Genomic DNA, 17,576 nt, shown 5'->3' with positions numbered 1-17,576 from the left:
AGCAAAATAGTCATTATCTCCACTAGAGTTGCAAAGCGTCAACTCTATTCTCTTAATGCCAACCCTCTTCCAGACCTTGAAGATATTCCGGTAGTCCGTGACTTCCCGGATGTCTTCCCAGAATAACTGCCAGGTGTCCCACCTGACAGAGATGTAGAGTTTGTCATAGAACTTATCCCAGGAACTGTTCCAATCTCTAGGAGACCATACAAGATGGCACCTTTGGAGTTAGCCGAGCTTTAGAAATAGCTTGACGAGTCCTTGCAAAAGGGTTCCATCCATCCCAGTTCTTCTCCTTGGGCTTGTCATGTCCTCTTCATCAAGAAGAAGGATGGTACAGATCGAATGGTTGTAGATTATCGTCTTGTTAATTTGGTCACGATAAAGAACAAGTATCTGCTCCCCATGATCAACGACCTGTATGATCAGCTCACTGGATCCTCAGTCTTTTCCAAGATGGATTTGAGGTTAGGCTACCACCAAATCAAAATCAGAAATGGGGACATCCCCAAAACGGCCTTTGTCACTCGTTATGGTCAATACGAGTACACCGTGATGTCTTTCGGCCTAACCAATGCTCCAGCTACTTTCTCCCGCTTGATGAACTCAATCTTTGTGGAGTACTTAGATAAGTTCGTCGTGGTTTATCTCGATGATATTCTTATTTACTCGAAGAATGAGGAAGCGCATGCCGAACATCTTAGGCTTGTGTTAGAAAAACTCAGAGTGCATCGCCTTTATGCCAAGTTCTCCAAGTGTGAATTTTGGTTCCCAGAAGTGACCTATCTAGGCCACGTGATCTCTGGTAAGGGCATTGCCATCAATCCCGAGAGAGTCAAAGCCGTTCTCGATTGGACTCCACCTGAAACGGTCAAACAAGTTAGGAGTTTCCTTGATCTAGCCAGTTATTGTCTCCCCTTTGTTGAAAACTTCTCCAAAGTGGCCAAACCCCTCACGGAACTTCCCAAGAAAGATAAAAGGTTTGAGTGGACCCCATAGTGTGAGCACAGTTTTCAGGAACTGAAAAGACGCCTGACTTCTGCGCCCATACTCGTGCCACCGGATTTCACTAAAGACTTTGTTATCTATTGCGACGCTTCGCGTCAAGGACTAGGTTGCATTCTTATGCAGGATCGTCATGTGATTGCCTATGCATCTCGATAGTTGCATCCACATGAGGAAAATTATCCTACACATGATCTAGAGCTTGCTGCCGTAGTCTATGCACTTAAGACTTGGTGACATTACCTTCTTGCTAACCGTTGCAAAATCTACACTGACCATCAGAGTCTCAAGTATATCTTCACCCAACCGGATCTGAATGGGAGTTGATCACGGATTAAGACTTAGGAATCACCTACACCCGAGGCAAAGCCAATGTCATGGCTGATGCTTTAAGTCGTAAATCCTATTACAACAACCTCATGTTGCAACAATGTCAACCACCCCTCCATGAGGAATTCTGTAAGCTTAACCTTCACATAGCTCCTCATGGTTCCCTTTCTACCTTGGTGGTGAAAACTACCCTTACGGATCAGATCATAGAGGCTCAGAAGCATGATACGGGAATCTCCCGGATCAAGAAAAATATTTCCAAGGGAGTTGCTGGCTGTTTCTCTATGGATGAACGAGGTGTTGTTTACTTTGGAAACCGTTTGGTTGTTCCCAAATGTCAACAGATGCAGCAACTGATCCTTAAGGAGGCCCATGAATCTCCTCTCACGATTCATCCCGGTAGTACCAAGATGTATCAGGATCTACGCCAGAGGTTCTGGTGGACTAGGATGAAGAGAGAAATCGCTCAGTATATTGCCAACTATGACGTTTGTCGGTGTACAAAAAGAGGGGTACGCTTTTTGTACCCCTATAACTGTGCACGGGCAGTCTGAGCCACGGGCACCACCACACTGAGCAAGGCAAGGGAGGTGAGCCAAGGTAAGGCCGAAGCTCAGGAGAAGCAGAACGACGCCAAGGCCAAGACCACAAAGAGCGAAGGGGACGAAGCGGACCCCCCCGGCAAGATCCTTGCCGGGAGGCGGTTTTAGCAAACCCGGCAAGACCCTTGCCGTGGCAGCTCGCCCCACACCTACGGAGTGAGTCACCCTTGAGTCCACTGCCCCCATGGGGCAAGGATTCGGGAGACATCCCCGTGGTGGCATGCAGATCTTTGTGAAGACATTCAAGATCAGATACACCCTTTAGAAGGTGATGATCCTTGGAGGGATCCTAGCCAAGGAGGACCACAAGGCCCCCGGCAAGAGCCTTGTCGGGGATGACAGCAGGGGCCACAGAAAGACCCTTGCCGGGGCCCCGGCAAGGCCCTTGCCAAGAACACCCGTAGGGCCACCATTAGGCCCACGCCAGTCAAACCTCCACCGCCGTTCGCATGCAGCTGCCGACCCAACCAGCTGGACAGGCACCTGCGTCGCGGCATGCGGATCTTCGTGGAGACCCACTACTGCGCCACCTCAGCTGCCTGCCTGCCTACATGGCACCACGGGCGCCGCTGGCCAGGGCGCGTGTCGACATGAGAGGGAGTGGCGACGGATGAGACAGGGCTCTCCCCCATCCCCGATAAAGCAAGGACACCTGGGCAAGACGCATTAAATGCGCCTTGTCATGTACTGCGAGGGATAACCTCACATCACTATACCCTTTCCACCTTCTGTGTGCCACTGTGGCAACCCCTTTCCTATAAAAGGAGGTCCGAGGCGACCAGGAGGAGGATTCGGCTTTTTGGAGCTCCTCACGCCCCATAGCTAGCTCAAGAACATAGACATACAATCCACCAAAGCAGGAGTAGGGTTTTACGCATCCTCGTGGCCCGAACCTTGATAAACGAACCGTGTGCTATCTGTTTGATCCACTCTTCTCACGACCCCGCGCCCCGCAACCGTAGTAGGGATTCTTGTGATCCCATAGGTGTCGTTCCCACCGACATCTTTGGCGCGCCAGGTAGGGGGCGCAGTTGTGAGAATCGGCTCTAGCAGTTAGCCCGACACTCCTTCATCTTCGTGACCCTTGAAGAAGAAAGGAAGCCAGAAGATCGACACTCGAGCGATCGTAAACAGAAGCTAAGTTGCACTGAACCCTTATTTGTGCTACCCTTCTTATTTGAGGCTATCCCCCCCCCCGGAGATATTTGCTTTGTATGAGAAACCTGCACGCCAGGGGGCTCTACCACGATCGGCAATGCCCTTTCCCTGTTTCGAGTCCGCTCAACAGCTCAAGCGGCTGCGTCGAGAATAGCAGAGTAGCCTTCCGCGATCAGCAACGCCCACGATTCTGACTCGAGTCAAGCTCGACGGTTCGAGCGGCCGCGTTCAGAACGGAAAGGTGGCTCGTCCGGCAGCACGCGTACCCGGCTGGCCATGGGGATCCGTCCCCAAAATGCCGCTAGGGGCTTCCGTGCCGGCAAGCCTTCCCGATCGATGTAGGGCACGCATACAAAGAGGAATCAAACGGGGAAATAACATGCATGAAAATTAAGAGTACTTCAAAGTTATATTACATCACATCATAGCTGCGGTTCTAACTAAAGATAAAATTTGTCTTGGTCGGGAACCCGCAGCGGCGAAGAAGAACGGGATGCCTAATCCCGGCGCTGGCCTTCCACCCTCTTGATTTCGTCGATGCAGTCGGTGATGGGCTTGATGCGCTCCTTGAGCACCGTGAGGTCAGCACCATCCGGCAAGCTCTTCGTCGCCGCCGCGAAGTCAAGATCGGGATTCCAGTACGGCGTCTTGGTGAGGACCTTGGTCACGACCCTCCGGCAAAGTCGCCGGGCCTCCTCGGCCAGCGTGGCCGTCCTGTTGGAGTGAAGATAAGCCAAGGCTCTGAGGACGCCCTTGAAGAACAGGGTCAACTTGGTGTTGACGGTCCCGCTGCGCTCAGGGGCGTACCTCACGTGTGGCATCCCCATGGTGGCCAACTGCGACGTGACCCTGTTGGCGACCTCCTCCAGACGGCTGATCCATTTGTTCTTGCCCGCCACATAATCCTGGTGGGAGGCAGCCTCGTTCGCCCGCAGCTACTTCTCCTCCTCCAGGCTCCTGGTCAAGGTCTCCTCCCAAGCCCTACTCTCCGACAGCATCTTCTCGAGATCCTCCAGCTTCAGATTGAGGTCTCTGACGGAGTTTTGCGCTTCGGAGAGCTCCCCAGCCCTGCTGATGACCGCTCCTTGCGCCTCCACCAAGGCGCTGTTGAGCGTGCTCTTCTCGTTGGACAGCTTGAGGGCCTGCTCCTTCAGCTCGTCCTGCGCCACCTCCAACTCCCTTACCTTGCCGGCATGGGCCAGAGCCTAGGCATCGAGTGCCTCCTTGTGCCTCTGCTCCAGCTCGCGAGTCCGCTGCGCGACAAGGGCCTCAAGCTCCTCATCCTTGCCACGGAGCGCTACGGCAAGCTTCGCCTCACGCGTGGTGAGGTCCTCTTCCTGGGAATCCAAGGTGGCTTGATGCTGGTTCCGGGCGGCCTCGGCTGCGGCAGCCAAGTTCGCCGCGTTTTCCTGGGCCTTCTCGATGTCGGCCATCCTCATGGTGAGCTCCACATCGCGTTCGGCCAATTTCTCCTGAAAGGCCCTCTGCTCCTTGCGAGCCTGGTGGAACCAGGTCTGCGTCTCGGCAACGCGCGCCTTGAAGTCCACCTCCACGTTGTCCACCGTTGCCATCCTGGACTTGACCTTGTCCAGGCGAGCACGGTAGAGCACTTGGAGCTTCCGGAAATTGGCCCCCATGGCACGAAAAATCTGCTCTACTAGAGAACCGTCACCACCAACACCCGGCTCATCAACCACCTCGAGCCCAGTGGCGGCAAGCACCTCGCTGTTGAAAACTTCCCCTTCGGCGGGCGCCCGGCTTGACGCCCCTGGGAGGTGGACGAAGAGATCGTCGCCCACCTTCAGATATCTGCCGGGGCCCGAGGTTGAGGAGGAGGGAGGCTGGTCACCCACCACCTCTTCCTCGGCGGAGGCCTTGCCAGCCTCACCGGCAGCTCCACCGCTGGCGCCCTCGGCAGAAGCCTCGCCGGTCGCCTTGGCGGCCTCCTCAGCAATGTTCCCAGCAACGGTATCCACGTCCTCCATACCTGTTGAAGGAGGGCCTGGCTAGCAACGGGAGCAATGAAGCCAAGAAAAGAATAAGGGAAAAACAGAGACGAAGGACAGGCGACTCACCAGTGCCAGGCTGTGATGCAGAAGTCCCCTCTCCGCCAGCATTTGCGTCGTGGCAGAGCCACCAGCGCCCAAGTTCCCCTCTTCCTCCATGGGTGTGGGCTCCGTGCCTGATGCCCTTGCCGGGAACGCCCCCCGCGGCGGCGTAGTCGTTGGGGGTGGTGTGTCAGGAGTAGCCCTCTGTGGCTCCTCCTACTGCCGCTCCCCTCCTGCAAACCCGACAAGGTCAGCATCATAGCATCGAGCACCTACCACATGCCGAGTAAGAAGAGGGTGATGAACTTACGCTGGGGGCTGCGCCGGGGGCTGCTGTCCGGGCTGCTCAGCACCACCAGTGGTGTCTTTGAAGCCCCAGCCGGGGGCTGGCTGCTCGCCCTCTTCACCCTCAGGGCCAACGTCTCTGTCTCCCTACGGAAGCAAAAATGGATCAAGACAAGCGACCCAATTCGAGGAAATGGAAATGACAGTAAGGAACGGAGAACTTACTCGACATCCGTCTCCTCCTCTTCCACCAGTTTCCTTTTCCTCTCCGGGCTGAGAGGCCCGAGATCAAAAGGGAGCTCCACATCATCATCCGAGTCGACGCCTGCCGGAGGAGGCGAAGGAGGCGGCGGGGTTTGTGCACGCCTGGATGAGGAAGGGGCTGTTGTCGCCTTCTTCTCAGCGGCCTTCATCAGCCTCTTGGCTACTGTGGCCCTCGTGTGGCGCCCAGACCCCTCCAGGGTCAATTGAGGCCGCGCAGCCCTACCGGGCCGGACCGGCTCACCAGAGCCAGCCCGCCGCGGGACTCGCCCTCTTCCCCTAGTTGGCGTCGAGCCCGCCGCCACGTCCTCCTCCTCCCCCGACGACTCGTCGGCCGCATCTTCGACGAGCAGAGATCTAGTGTCGGCACTGCTGACCTCCCCGGAGGCCGCCGCCCACCGGGTGAGCTCCTCTTCCTCCGTCGCCGTTGCGGCCTTGTCCTCCACGGCCCCGGCGCTGCCGGCCTCCATGGCAAGCTGTGCCTCCCTCGCCCTAGTGGCGATGTAGTCTAGCTCTGACTGGGTGGTGTCCATGATAAGCCACCGCTCGGCGTCGGCATTGATGAACACCTCGATCAGGGTGTCGAAGAATTGCTGCACATCCTCGTCCTTCGGCTCCTCCCAGCTCGGGACAGGGCCGTGCGCATTATAGTCCGGCATCATGGCGATGATCTCGGACCGACGCGAATTGTTGCACAACGGGACCACCCCCGCTGGCAGCTTGAAAAATGGCCCCTTGAGGGCCTTGCCAACCTTTGCGGCAGCCCTCGCGGCCTTGCCGGACCGCTCGACCTCGCCATCGCGACACACATCAAGCTGGAAAAGCCGCTGGCGAAAGTGGGCATGCGCCAGCACTGTGAAGTTGTGATCGAGGCCGGGGCGGAGTCGCATAATGTCAGCCGGGTTCATAAAGAGCCAAGCTGGCCTCCCCTTGCTGTGCAACGGGGCGATCCGGTGGCGAATGAAGTCCGCCCCGATCATCTCAAGGGTGAGTCCGGCCTGGGTGAGCCGGAGAATCCTGGTGGTGGCGACGGTGAGCCTCCCATCGGCGGCGTCGACATCGCTCCAATCGCTGCCGCGGACCGGCGGCACTCGGCGGACCTTGCAGAATTTTGGCGGGTTTTCATCTTCAATCCAGCACCACCGGCCACGCCATTCCTCCCACCTCTCCTTCACGGCACCGTCCAGGTACGCCCCCTTGGATCTTGGGATCCAGGTGATGCAACCGGAGACGGCTCCTCCCGGCTGGATACGAGGGAAGAAGTAATGGCAGAAGAGCACCGTGTTGGGCTGCACCCCGGCAAAGCCTTCGCAAAGATGCGCGAAGAAAGCCATGCACGCCACCGCATTCGGAGTAAAATCCAAGAGGCGAAAGCCGAAGGTGCGCATAACGTCGCAGAAGAAATCGGAGAAAGGGGGGCATAACCCGCAAGAAAAGTAATCAACGAAGAAGGGGTACCGTTTTGGGGCAGGATCAGCGCAAGCGGCAGGAATGACGCGCGTCGCCGGGTGTCCCGAATCCTCTCCCCCCGTCTTCACTCCCCATAGGGGCTTGATGGAGGACCGGAGCTCTTGAACATCAACCGTCGAGGGGAAGAAGAAGGCGGACGTCGTCCGGTCCCCCGACAGCGCACTCTCCGGCGACTCCACCGTCCCGGCGCCCTTAGCCACCCCCTTGCCCTTGGCGAATTTGGGAGCCATGGCGACCAAGAAGTTCAGAGGGCTGAGGAAGGGGGATGGCAAAGCAGCGGCGGCGGGCGACAGCGAAAGCTTAGGAAGGAAGAGAGGGAACGGCAGCTCTGAGATTGGAAAAGGCACAAGGGAAGAGGAGAAAGTGAGTAGTGCGCCCATGTTTATTACTTCTTATGGGAGAAAAACGCGGGCCGCCTCCTTTCACATTAACTGTGATGTGACGCATGCCCGCGGGAAGCAACCCCACGCATGCCGCCCACGTCACACACGCCTCCCCACGCCGCGCCGCGCGCGGGAAGCATGGGAAGTGCAGCGCACGAAGAAACTTACCGCGGTAAAAACCTCCCCGCCTGTCCGCGCACCGTTTTTGGGCCTATCCCAATGACACGATTGCGCTTACATGTGGCCCAGGCCCGGGGGCTCCTGTCGGTGTACAAAAAGAGGGGTATGCTTTTTGTACCCCTATAACTGTGCACGGTCAGTCTGAGCCACGGGCACCACCACACTGAGCAAGGCAAGGGAGGTGAGCCAAGGTAAGGCCAAAGCTCAGGAGAAGCAGAACGACGCCAAGGCCAAGACCACAAAGAGAGAAGGGGACGAAGCGGACCCCCCCGGCAAGGTCCTTGCCGGGAGGGGGTTTTAGTAAACCTGGCAAGACCCTTGCCATGGCAGCTCGCCCCACACCTATGGAGTGAGTCACCCTTGAGTCCACTGCCCCCATGCGGCAAGGATTCGGGAGACATCCCCGTGGTGGCATGCAGATCTTTGTGAAGACATTCAAGATCAGATACACCCTTTAGAAGATGATGATCCTTGGTGGGATCCTAGCCAAGGAGGACCACAAGGCCCCCGGCAAGAGCCTTGCCGGGGATGACAGCAGGCGCCACGGGAAGACCCTTGCCGGGGCCCCGGCAAGGCCCTTGCCAAGAACACCCGTAGGGCCACCATCACGCCCACGCCAGTCAAACCTCCACCGCCGTTCGCATGCAGCTGCCGACCCAACCAGCTGGGCAAGCACCTGCATGGCGGCATGCGGATCTTCATGGAGACCCACCACTGCGCCACCTCAGCTGCCAGCCTGCCTACATGGCACCGCGGGCGCCACTGGCCAGGGCGTGTGTCGACACGAGAGGGAGCGGCGACGGATGAGACAGGGCTCTCCCCCGTCCCCGATAAAGCAAGGACACCTGGGCAAGACGCATTAAATGCGCCTTGTCATGTACTGCAAGGGATAACCTCACATCACTGTACCCTTTCCACCTCCTGTGTGCCACTGTGGCAACCCCTTTCCTATAAAAGGAGGCCCGAGGCGACCAGGAGGAGGATTCGGCTTTTTGGAGCTCCTCACGCCCCACAGCTAGCTCAAGAACACAGATATACAATCCATAAAAGCAGGAGTAGGGTTTTACGCATCCCCGTGGCCCGAACCTGGATAAATGAACCGTGTGCTATCTGTTTGATCCGCTCGTCTCACGACCCCGCGCCCCGCAACCGTAGTAGGAATTCTTGTGATCCCATAGGTGTCATTCCCACCGACATGTTTGTCGTTGCGTTAAGGAAAAGCATCAAAGACCTGCTGGCACCCTTCAACCTTTAGCTATTCCCGAGAGGAAATGGGACAAAGTTGGTATGGACTTCATCACCGGCTTTCCCAGGACCAAGAATGGAAGTAATGCTATCTTCGTAATCATTGATCGTCTTTCCTAAGTGGCTCACTTCCTACCTGTTCGAGAGAGTATCACTGCTAGTCATCTCGCTGACTTATATATCTCCCAAATAGTGTCACTCCATGGTGTTCCACTAGAGATCAATTCAGACCGTGGCAGTCTTTTCACCTCTCATTTCTGGGAAAGTTTCCAAAATGCCATGGGAACCCATCTTTCTTTCAGTACCGCTTTCCACCCTCAGTCAAGTGGTCAGGTGGAAAGGGTCAACCAAATTCTCGAAGACATGCTTAGAGCTTGTGTTATCTCATTCGGTATGGATTGGGAGAAGTGTCTTCCTTTCGCCGAGTTTGCTTATAACAATAGCTATCAATCCAGTCTTAAGAAAGCTCCTTTTGAGATTCTCTATGGACGAAGATGTCGAACACCTTTGAACTGGTCAGAAACCGGTGAAAGACAATTCTTTGGACCGGATATGATCCAGGAGGTAGAAGAGCAAGTTCGCATCATTCGTGAGAATTTCAAAACATCCCAATCTCGTCAAAAGAGCCAGTATGACCGTCATCATAAGGAAGTGGCTTATGAAGTTGGCGACAAGGCTTACCTTCGGGTTACTCCTTTGAAGGGTACCCATTGTTTCGGTATCAAGGGCAAGTTGGCTCCTCGTTACAGTGGTCCTTTTCGCATTCTCGCTAAATGAGGAGAGGTTGCCTACCAGTTGGAACTACCCCCACATCTTTCTCAAGTACATGATGTCTTCCACGTCTCTCAACTCAGGTGTTTCTTCTCAGATCCCATCCACGGAGTGGACCATGAAACGCTTGATCTCCAAGATAACCTCACATATCGAGAGTACCATGTTCGCATTCTTGATCAAGCAGAGCGTGTCACTCGATGTCATAATATCAAGTTTCTCAAGGTTCAGTGGTCTCAACATTCCGAGAGAGAAGCTACTTGGGAGAGAGAAGATCGTCTTCGACTTGAGTACCCCGCTTTCTTTCCACCGACTCCTGAATCTCGGGACAAGATTCTTTCGAGTGGGGGCGAGTTGTGTTGGGGATCGTAGCAAAAATTTAAAATTTTCTACGCATCACCAAGATCAATCTATGGAGTAATCTAGCAATGAGGGGAAGGAGAGTGCATCTACATACCCTTGTAGATCGCTAAGCGGGAGCGTTGCAAGAACGCAGATGAAGGATTCATACTCGAAGCGATTCAGATCGCGGTTGATTCTGATCTAAGCGCCGAATCACGGCGCCTCCGCGTTCAACACACGTGCAGCCCGGTGATGTCTCCTACGCCTTGATCTAGCAAGGGGAGAAGGAGAGGTTGGGGAAGACTCCGTCCAGCAGCAGCACGACGGCGTGGTGGTGGTGGAGGAGCGCAGAACTCCAGCAGGGCTTTGCCAAGCACTACGAGAGACGAGGAGGGAGAGGGGTAGGGCTGCGCCAACAGGGGAAGAACATCGTGTGTTGGGCTGCCCCTTTGCCTCCACTATATATAGGGAGAGAGGGAGGGCTGCGCCCCCACCTAGGGTTTCCACCCTAGGGGTGGTGGCAGCCCCAATCCCCAGCTGGGGTGGCGGCCAAGTGGGGGGAGAGGGAGGCGCACCAGGCATGGGCCTTAGGTCCCATCTGCCCTTAGGGTTTGCCCCCTCTTTCTCTCTAGGCGCATGGGCCTTGGTGGGGAGGCGCCCCAGCCCACCTAGGGGCTGGTCCCTTCTCACACTTGGCCCATGTATGCCTCCGGGGCCGCTGGCCCCACCTGGTGGACCCCCAGACCCCTCTGGTGGTCCCGGTACACTACCGATGATGCCCGGAACACTTCCGGTGGCCAAAACCATACTTCCTATATATCAATCTTTACCTCCGGACCATTCCGGAACTCCTCATGACGTCCGGGATCTCATCCAGGACTCTGAACAACATTGGGTAACCGCGTACATACTTTCCCTATAACCCTAGCGTCATCGAACCTTAAGTGTGTAGACCCTATGGGTTCGGGAGTCATGCAGACATGGCCGAGACAACTCTTCGGTCAATAACCAACAGCGGGATCTGGATACCCATGTTGGCTCCCACATGCTCCACGATGATCTCATCGGATGAACCACGATGTCAAGGATTCAATCAATCCCGTATACAATTCCCTTTGTCTATCGGTACGATACTTGCCCGAGATTCGATCGTCGGTATCCCGATACCTTGTTCAATCTCGTTACCGGCAAGTCTCTTTACTCGTTCCGTAACGCATCATCCCGTGATCAACTCCTTGGTCACATTGTGCACATTATGATGATGTCCTACCGAGTGGGCCCAGAGATACCTCTCCGTTTACACGGAGTGACAAATCCCAGTCTCGATTCGTGCCAACCCAACAGACACTTTCGGAGATACCTGTAGTGAACCTTTATAGCCACCCAGTTACGTTGTGATGTTTGGTACACCCAAATCATTCCTACGGTATCCAGGAGTTGCACAATCTCATGGTCTAAGGAAATGATACTTGACATTAGAAAAGCTTTAGCATACGAAGTACACGATCTTTGTGCTAGGCTTAGGATTGGGTCTTGTCCATCACATCATTCTCCTAATGTTGTGATCCCATTATCAACGACATCCAATGTCCATGGTCAGGAAACCGTAACCATCTATTGATCAACGAGCTAGTCAACTAGAGGCTTACTAGGGACATGGTGTTGTCTATGTATCCACACATGTATCTGAGTTTCCTATCAATACAATTCTAGCATGGATAATAAACGATTATCATGAACATGGAAATATAATAATAACCTATTTATTATTGCCTCTAGGGCATATAGTCCAACAGTCTCCCACTTGCACTAGATTCAATAATCTAGTTCACATCGCCATGTGATTAACACTCACAGGTCAGATCACCATGTGACCAACATCCAAAGAGTTTACTAGATTCACTAATGTAGTTCACATCACTATGTGATTAATACTCAATGAATTCTGGGTTTGATCATGTTATGCTTGTGAGAGAGGTTGTAGTCAACGGGTCTTGCCATATTCAGATCCCTATGTATTTCACAAAACTTTATGTCATATTGTAGATGCTGCTACCACGTTCCACTTGGAGCTATTCCAAATTGTTGCTCCATTATACGTATCCGGTATCTCTACTCAGAGCTATCCGGATAGGTGTTAAGATTGCATCAACGTAACTCTTTACGTCGAACTCTTTATCACCTCCATAGCCGAGAAACATTTCCTTATTCCTCTAAGGACAATTTTGACCGCTATCTGGTGATCCAGTCCTAGATCACCTTGGTACCCTCTTGCCAGACATGTGGCAAGGCACACATTAGGTGCGGTACTTCAGCATGGCATACCATATAGAGCCTATGACAAGAGCATATGGGACGACCTTCATCCTTCTTCTTTCTTCTGCCGTGGTCAAGCTTTGAGTCTTACTCGACTTCACACCTTACAACTCAGGTAAGAACCCCTTCTTTGACTGATCTATTTTGAACTCCTTCAAAAAACATGTTAAGGTGTGCGTTCTTTGAAAGTATCATCAGGTGTTTTGATCTATCTCTATAGATCTTGATGCCCAATATGTAAGCAGCTTTATCCAGGTCTTCCTTTGAAAAACACTCTTCAAACAACCGTTTATGCTTTCCAGAAATTCTACATCATTTCGAATCAACAATATGTCATCCACATATACTTATCAGAACTGTTGTAGTGCTCCCACTCACTTTCTTGTAAATACAAGTTTCTAGCAAACATTGTATAAACCTAAAAGCTTTGATCACTCCATCAAAACATATATTCCAATTCCGAGATGCTTGCTCTAGTCCATAGAAGGATTGCTGGAGCTAGCATACCTTTTAGCATCCTTAGGATCGACAAAACCTTTTATTGTATCACATACAACTTTTCTTAAGAAAACTGGTAAGAAAACTTGTTTTGACATCCATCTGTAAGATTTCATAATCGAAAAATACAGCTAATGCTAACATGATTCCGACGGACTTAAGCATCGCTATGGGTGAGAAATTCTCATCGTAGTCAACTCCTTGAACTTGTGAAAAGACTCTTTCCCACAAGTCGAGCTTCATAGATGGTAACATTACCGCCCACGTCCGTCTTCTTCTTAAAGATCCATTATCTCAATGGCTTGCCGATCATCGGGCAAGTCCACCAAAGTCCATACTTTGTTCTGATATATGGATCCTATCTCGGATTTCATGGCTTCTAACCATTTGTCGGAATACGGGCCAACCATCGCTTTTCCATAGCTCGTAGGTTCATTGTTGTCCAACAACATGATATCTGAGACAGGATTACCGTACCACTTAGGAGTAGTACATATCCTTGTCGACCTATGAGGTTCGATAGCAACTTGATCCGAAGCTTCATGATCACTATCATTAACTTCCTATTCAACAGACATAGGCTCCAGAGAAAACATCTTTCTATGTTGCATCACTCTCTGGTTGAAACAAAGGTTCGACAACCTCATCAAGTTCTATCTTCCTCCCACTCAATTCTTTCGAGAGAAACTCCTTCTCGAGAAAGGACCCATTCTGAGCGACAAACAATTTGCCCTCGGATCTAAGATAGAAGGTATACCCAACTGTCACCTTTGGGTATCCTATGAAGATGTTTTTTTCCGCTTTTGGGTTCGAGCTTCTCCGGCTGAAGCCTTGAGCATCGCAGCCCCAAACATTAAGAAATGACTACTTTGGTTTCTTGCCAAACCAATGTTCACACGACGTCGTTTCAACGGACTTAAATGGTGTCCTATCTAAAGTGAATGCAGCTGTCTCTAACGCATAACCTCAAAATGAAAACGGTAGATCGGTAAGAGACATCATAGATCGCACCATATCTCATAAGGTTCGATTACGAAGTCCGGACACACCATAACCCAGTTGTGTTCCAGGTGGCTTCAACTATGAAACAATTCCACAATGTCTTAAGTGATTGCCAAACTCATAACTCAGAAATTCTCATCGATCAGATCGTAGGAATTTGATCTTCTTGTTATGATGGTTCTTAACTTCACTCTGAAATCGCTTGAATTTTTCAAACGAGACTTGTGCTTCATTAAGTAAATATACCTATATCTACTCAAATCATCAGTGAAGATGAGAAAATAGCGATATCCACCGCATGCTTCAATTCTCATTGGATCACACGCATCAGCATGTATGATTTCCAACAAGTCACTTGCCCGTTTCATTGTACCTGAAAATGGGGTCTTAGTCATCCTGCCCATGAGGCATGGCTCGCATGTGTCAGGCAATTCAAAATCAAGTGACTCCAAACATCCATCGATATGGAGTTTCTTCATGCATCTTACGCCAATATGACCTAAGCGGCAGTGCCACAACAAAGTGGTACTATCATTATTAACTCTACATCGTTTGGCGTGAACATGTGTATTACCACGACCGAGATTCAATGAACCATTCACATAGGGTGCATGACCATGAAAGGTATTATTCATGTAAACAGAATAACCATTATTATCTAACTTAAATGAATAACCGTATTGCAATGAACATGATCTAATCATATTCATGCTCAACGTAGACACCTGGTAACATTTATCTAGGTTCAATACTAATCCCGAAGGCAGACGTAGCGTGCGATGGTGATCTCATCAACTTTGGAAACACTTCCAACACACATCCTCACCTCGCCCTTAGACAGTCTCCGTTTAGTTCGTAGCTTTTGCTTCAAGTCACCAATAATAGCAACTGAACCGGTATCCAATACCCAGGTACTACCAGGAGTACTAGTGAGGTACACATTAATAACACGTATATACTTTGAAGTTGCCAGCCTTCTTATCTACCATGCATTTGGGGTAATTCCGCTACCAGTGACCGTTCCCCTTACAATAGAAGCACTCAGTCTCGGGTTTGGGTTCAACCTTGGGTTCCTTCACTGGAGCGGCAACTGGTTTGCCATCCATGAAGTTTCCCTTCTAGCCCTTGCCCTTCTTGAAACCAGTGGTCTTGTTAAACCATCAACACTTGATGCTCCTTCTCGATTTCTACCTTTTGCGGTCTTAAGCACCGTGAATAGCTTCGGGATCAACTCCATCCCTTGCATGTCATAGTTCATCATGAAGATCTAGTAGCTTAGTGATAGTGGCTAGAGAACTCTATCAATCACTATCTTATCTGGAAGTTTAACTCCCACTTGATTTAAGTGATTGTAGCACCCAGACATTCTGAGCACATGCTCACTAGCTGAGCTATTCTCCTCCATCTTGTTGGCAAAAGAACTTGTCAGAGGTCTCACACCTCTCAACACAGGCATGAGCCTGAAATCTCAATTTCAGCTCTTGGAACATCTCATATGTTCTATGGTGTTCAAAACGTCATTGGAATCCCGATTCTAAGTCATAAAGTATGGTGCACTAAACTATCAAGTAGTCATCAGGATGTGTCTGTCAGGTGTTCACAACATCCACAGACGACGTTGTAGGGGTTTGCACATCAAGCGGTGCATCAAAGACGTAAGCCTTCTGTGTAGCAGTGAGGACACTCCTCGGACTACGGACCTAGTCTGCATCATTGCTTACAATATCTTTCAACTTAATCTTTCTCTAGGAACGTATTGAAACAGGGAGCTACAACGTGAGCTATTTATCTACAACATATTTGCAAAGACAATTTAGACTATGTTCATGATAATTGAGTTCATCTAATCAAATTATTTAATGAACTCCCACTCAGATAGACATTCCTCTAGTCATCTAAGTGAAATATGATCTGAATCGACTAGGCCGTGTCCGATCATCACGTGAGACAGACTAGTCATCAACGGTGAACATCTCATGTTGATCGTATCTTCTATACGACTCATGTTCGACCTTTCGGTCTTCCGTGTTCCGAGGCCATGTCTGTACATGTTAGGCCCGTCAAGTCAACCTAAGTGTTTCGCATGTGTCCCAAGGCCATGTCTGTACATGCTAGGCTCGTGAACACTCGTTGTATTCGAACGTTAGAATCTATCACACCCGATCATCACGTGGTGCTTCGAAACAACGAGCCTTCGCAACGGTGCGCAGTTAGGGGAAACACTTTTCTTGAAATTTTAGTGAGGGATCATCTTATTGAAGCTACCGTCGTTCTAAGGAAATAAGATGTAAAACATGATAAACATTACATGCAATCAAATAGTGACATGATATGGCCAATATCATTTTGCTCCTTTTGATCTCCATCTTCGGGGCTCCATGATCATCATTGTCACCGGCATGACACCATGATCTCCATCATCATGATCTCCATCATCGTGTCTTCTTGAAGTTGTCTCGTCATCTATTACTTCTACTATTATGGCTAACGCTTTAGCAATAAAGTAAAGTAATTACATGATGTTTATGTTGACACGCAGGTCATAAATAAATTAAGACAACTCCTATGGCTCCTGTCGGTTGTCATACTCATCGACATGCAGGTCGTGATTCCTATTACAAGAATATGATCAATCTCATACATCACATATATCATTTATCACATCCTTTTGGCCATATCACATCACATGCCACATGCTGCAAAAACAAGTTAGACGTCCTCTAATTGTTGTTGCAAGTTTTTACGTGGCTGCTATAGGTTTCTAGCAAGAACATTTCTTACCTACGCCAAAACCACAACGTGATATGCCAATTTCTATTTACCCTTCATAAGGACCCTTTTCATCGAATCTGATCCGACTAAAGTGGGAGAGACAGACACCCGCCAGCCACCTTACGCAACTAGTGCATGTCAATCGGTGGAACCAGTCTCACGTAAGCGTACGTGTAAGGTCGGTCGGGCCGCTTCATCCCACGATGCCACCGAATCAAGGTAAGACTAGTAATGGCAAGCAAATTGACAATATCCACGCCCACAAATGCTTTGTGTTCTACTCGTTCATAGAAATTACGCATAGACCTAGCTCATGATGCCACTGTTGGGGATCGTAGCAGAAATTTAAAATTTTCTACGCATCACCACGATCAATATATGGACTAATCTAGTAACGAGGGGAAGGAGAGTGCATCTACATACCCTTGTAGATCGCTAAGCGGAACCGTTGCAAGAACGCGGATGAAGGAGTCGTACTCGAAGCGATTCAGATCATGGTTGATTCCGATCTAAGCGCCGAATCACGATGCCTCCGCGTTCAACACACGTGCAGCCCGGTGACGTCTCCTACGCCTTGATCCGGCAATGGGAGAAGGAGAGGTTGGGGAAGACTCCGTCCAGCAGCAGCACGACGGCGTGGTGGTGGTGGAGGAGCGCGGAACTCCAGCAGGGCTTCGCCAAGCACTACGAGAGACGAGGAGGGAGAGGGGTAGGGCTGCGCCAACAGGGGAAGAACTTCGTGTGTTGGGCTGCCCCTTTGCCTCCACTATATATAGGGGGAGAGGGAGGGCTGCGCCCCCACCCAGGGTTTCCACCCTAGGGGTGGCGGCAGCCCCAATCCCCATCTGGGGTGGCGGCAGCCCCAATCCCCATCTGGGGTGGCGGCCAAGTGGGGGGAGAGGGAGGCA

The sequence above is a fragment of the Triticum dicoccoides genome, chromosome 3A (genome assembly GCF_002162155.2).
Source record: "Triticum dicoccoides isolate Atlit2015 ecotype Zavitan chromosome 3A, WEW_v2.0, whole genome shotgun sequence".
NCBI lineage: Eukaryota > Viridiplantae > Streptophyta > Magnoliopsida > Poales > Poaceae > Triticum > Triticum dicoccoides.
This window is presented reverse-complemented; position numbering follows the sequence as displayed.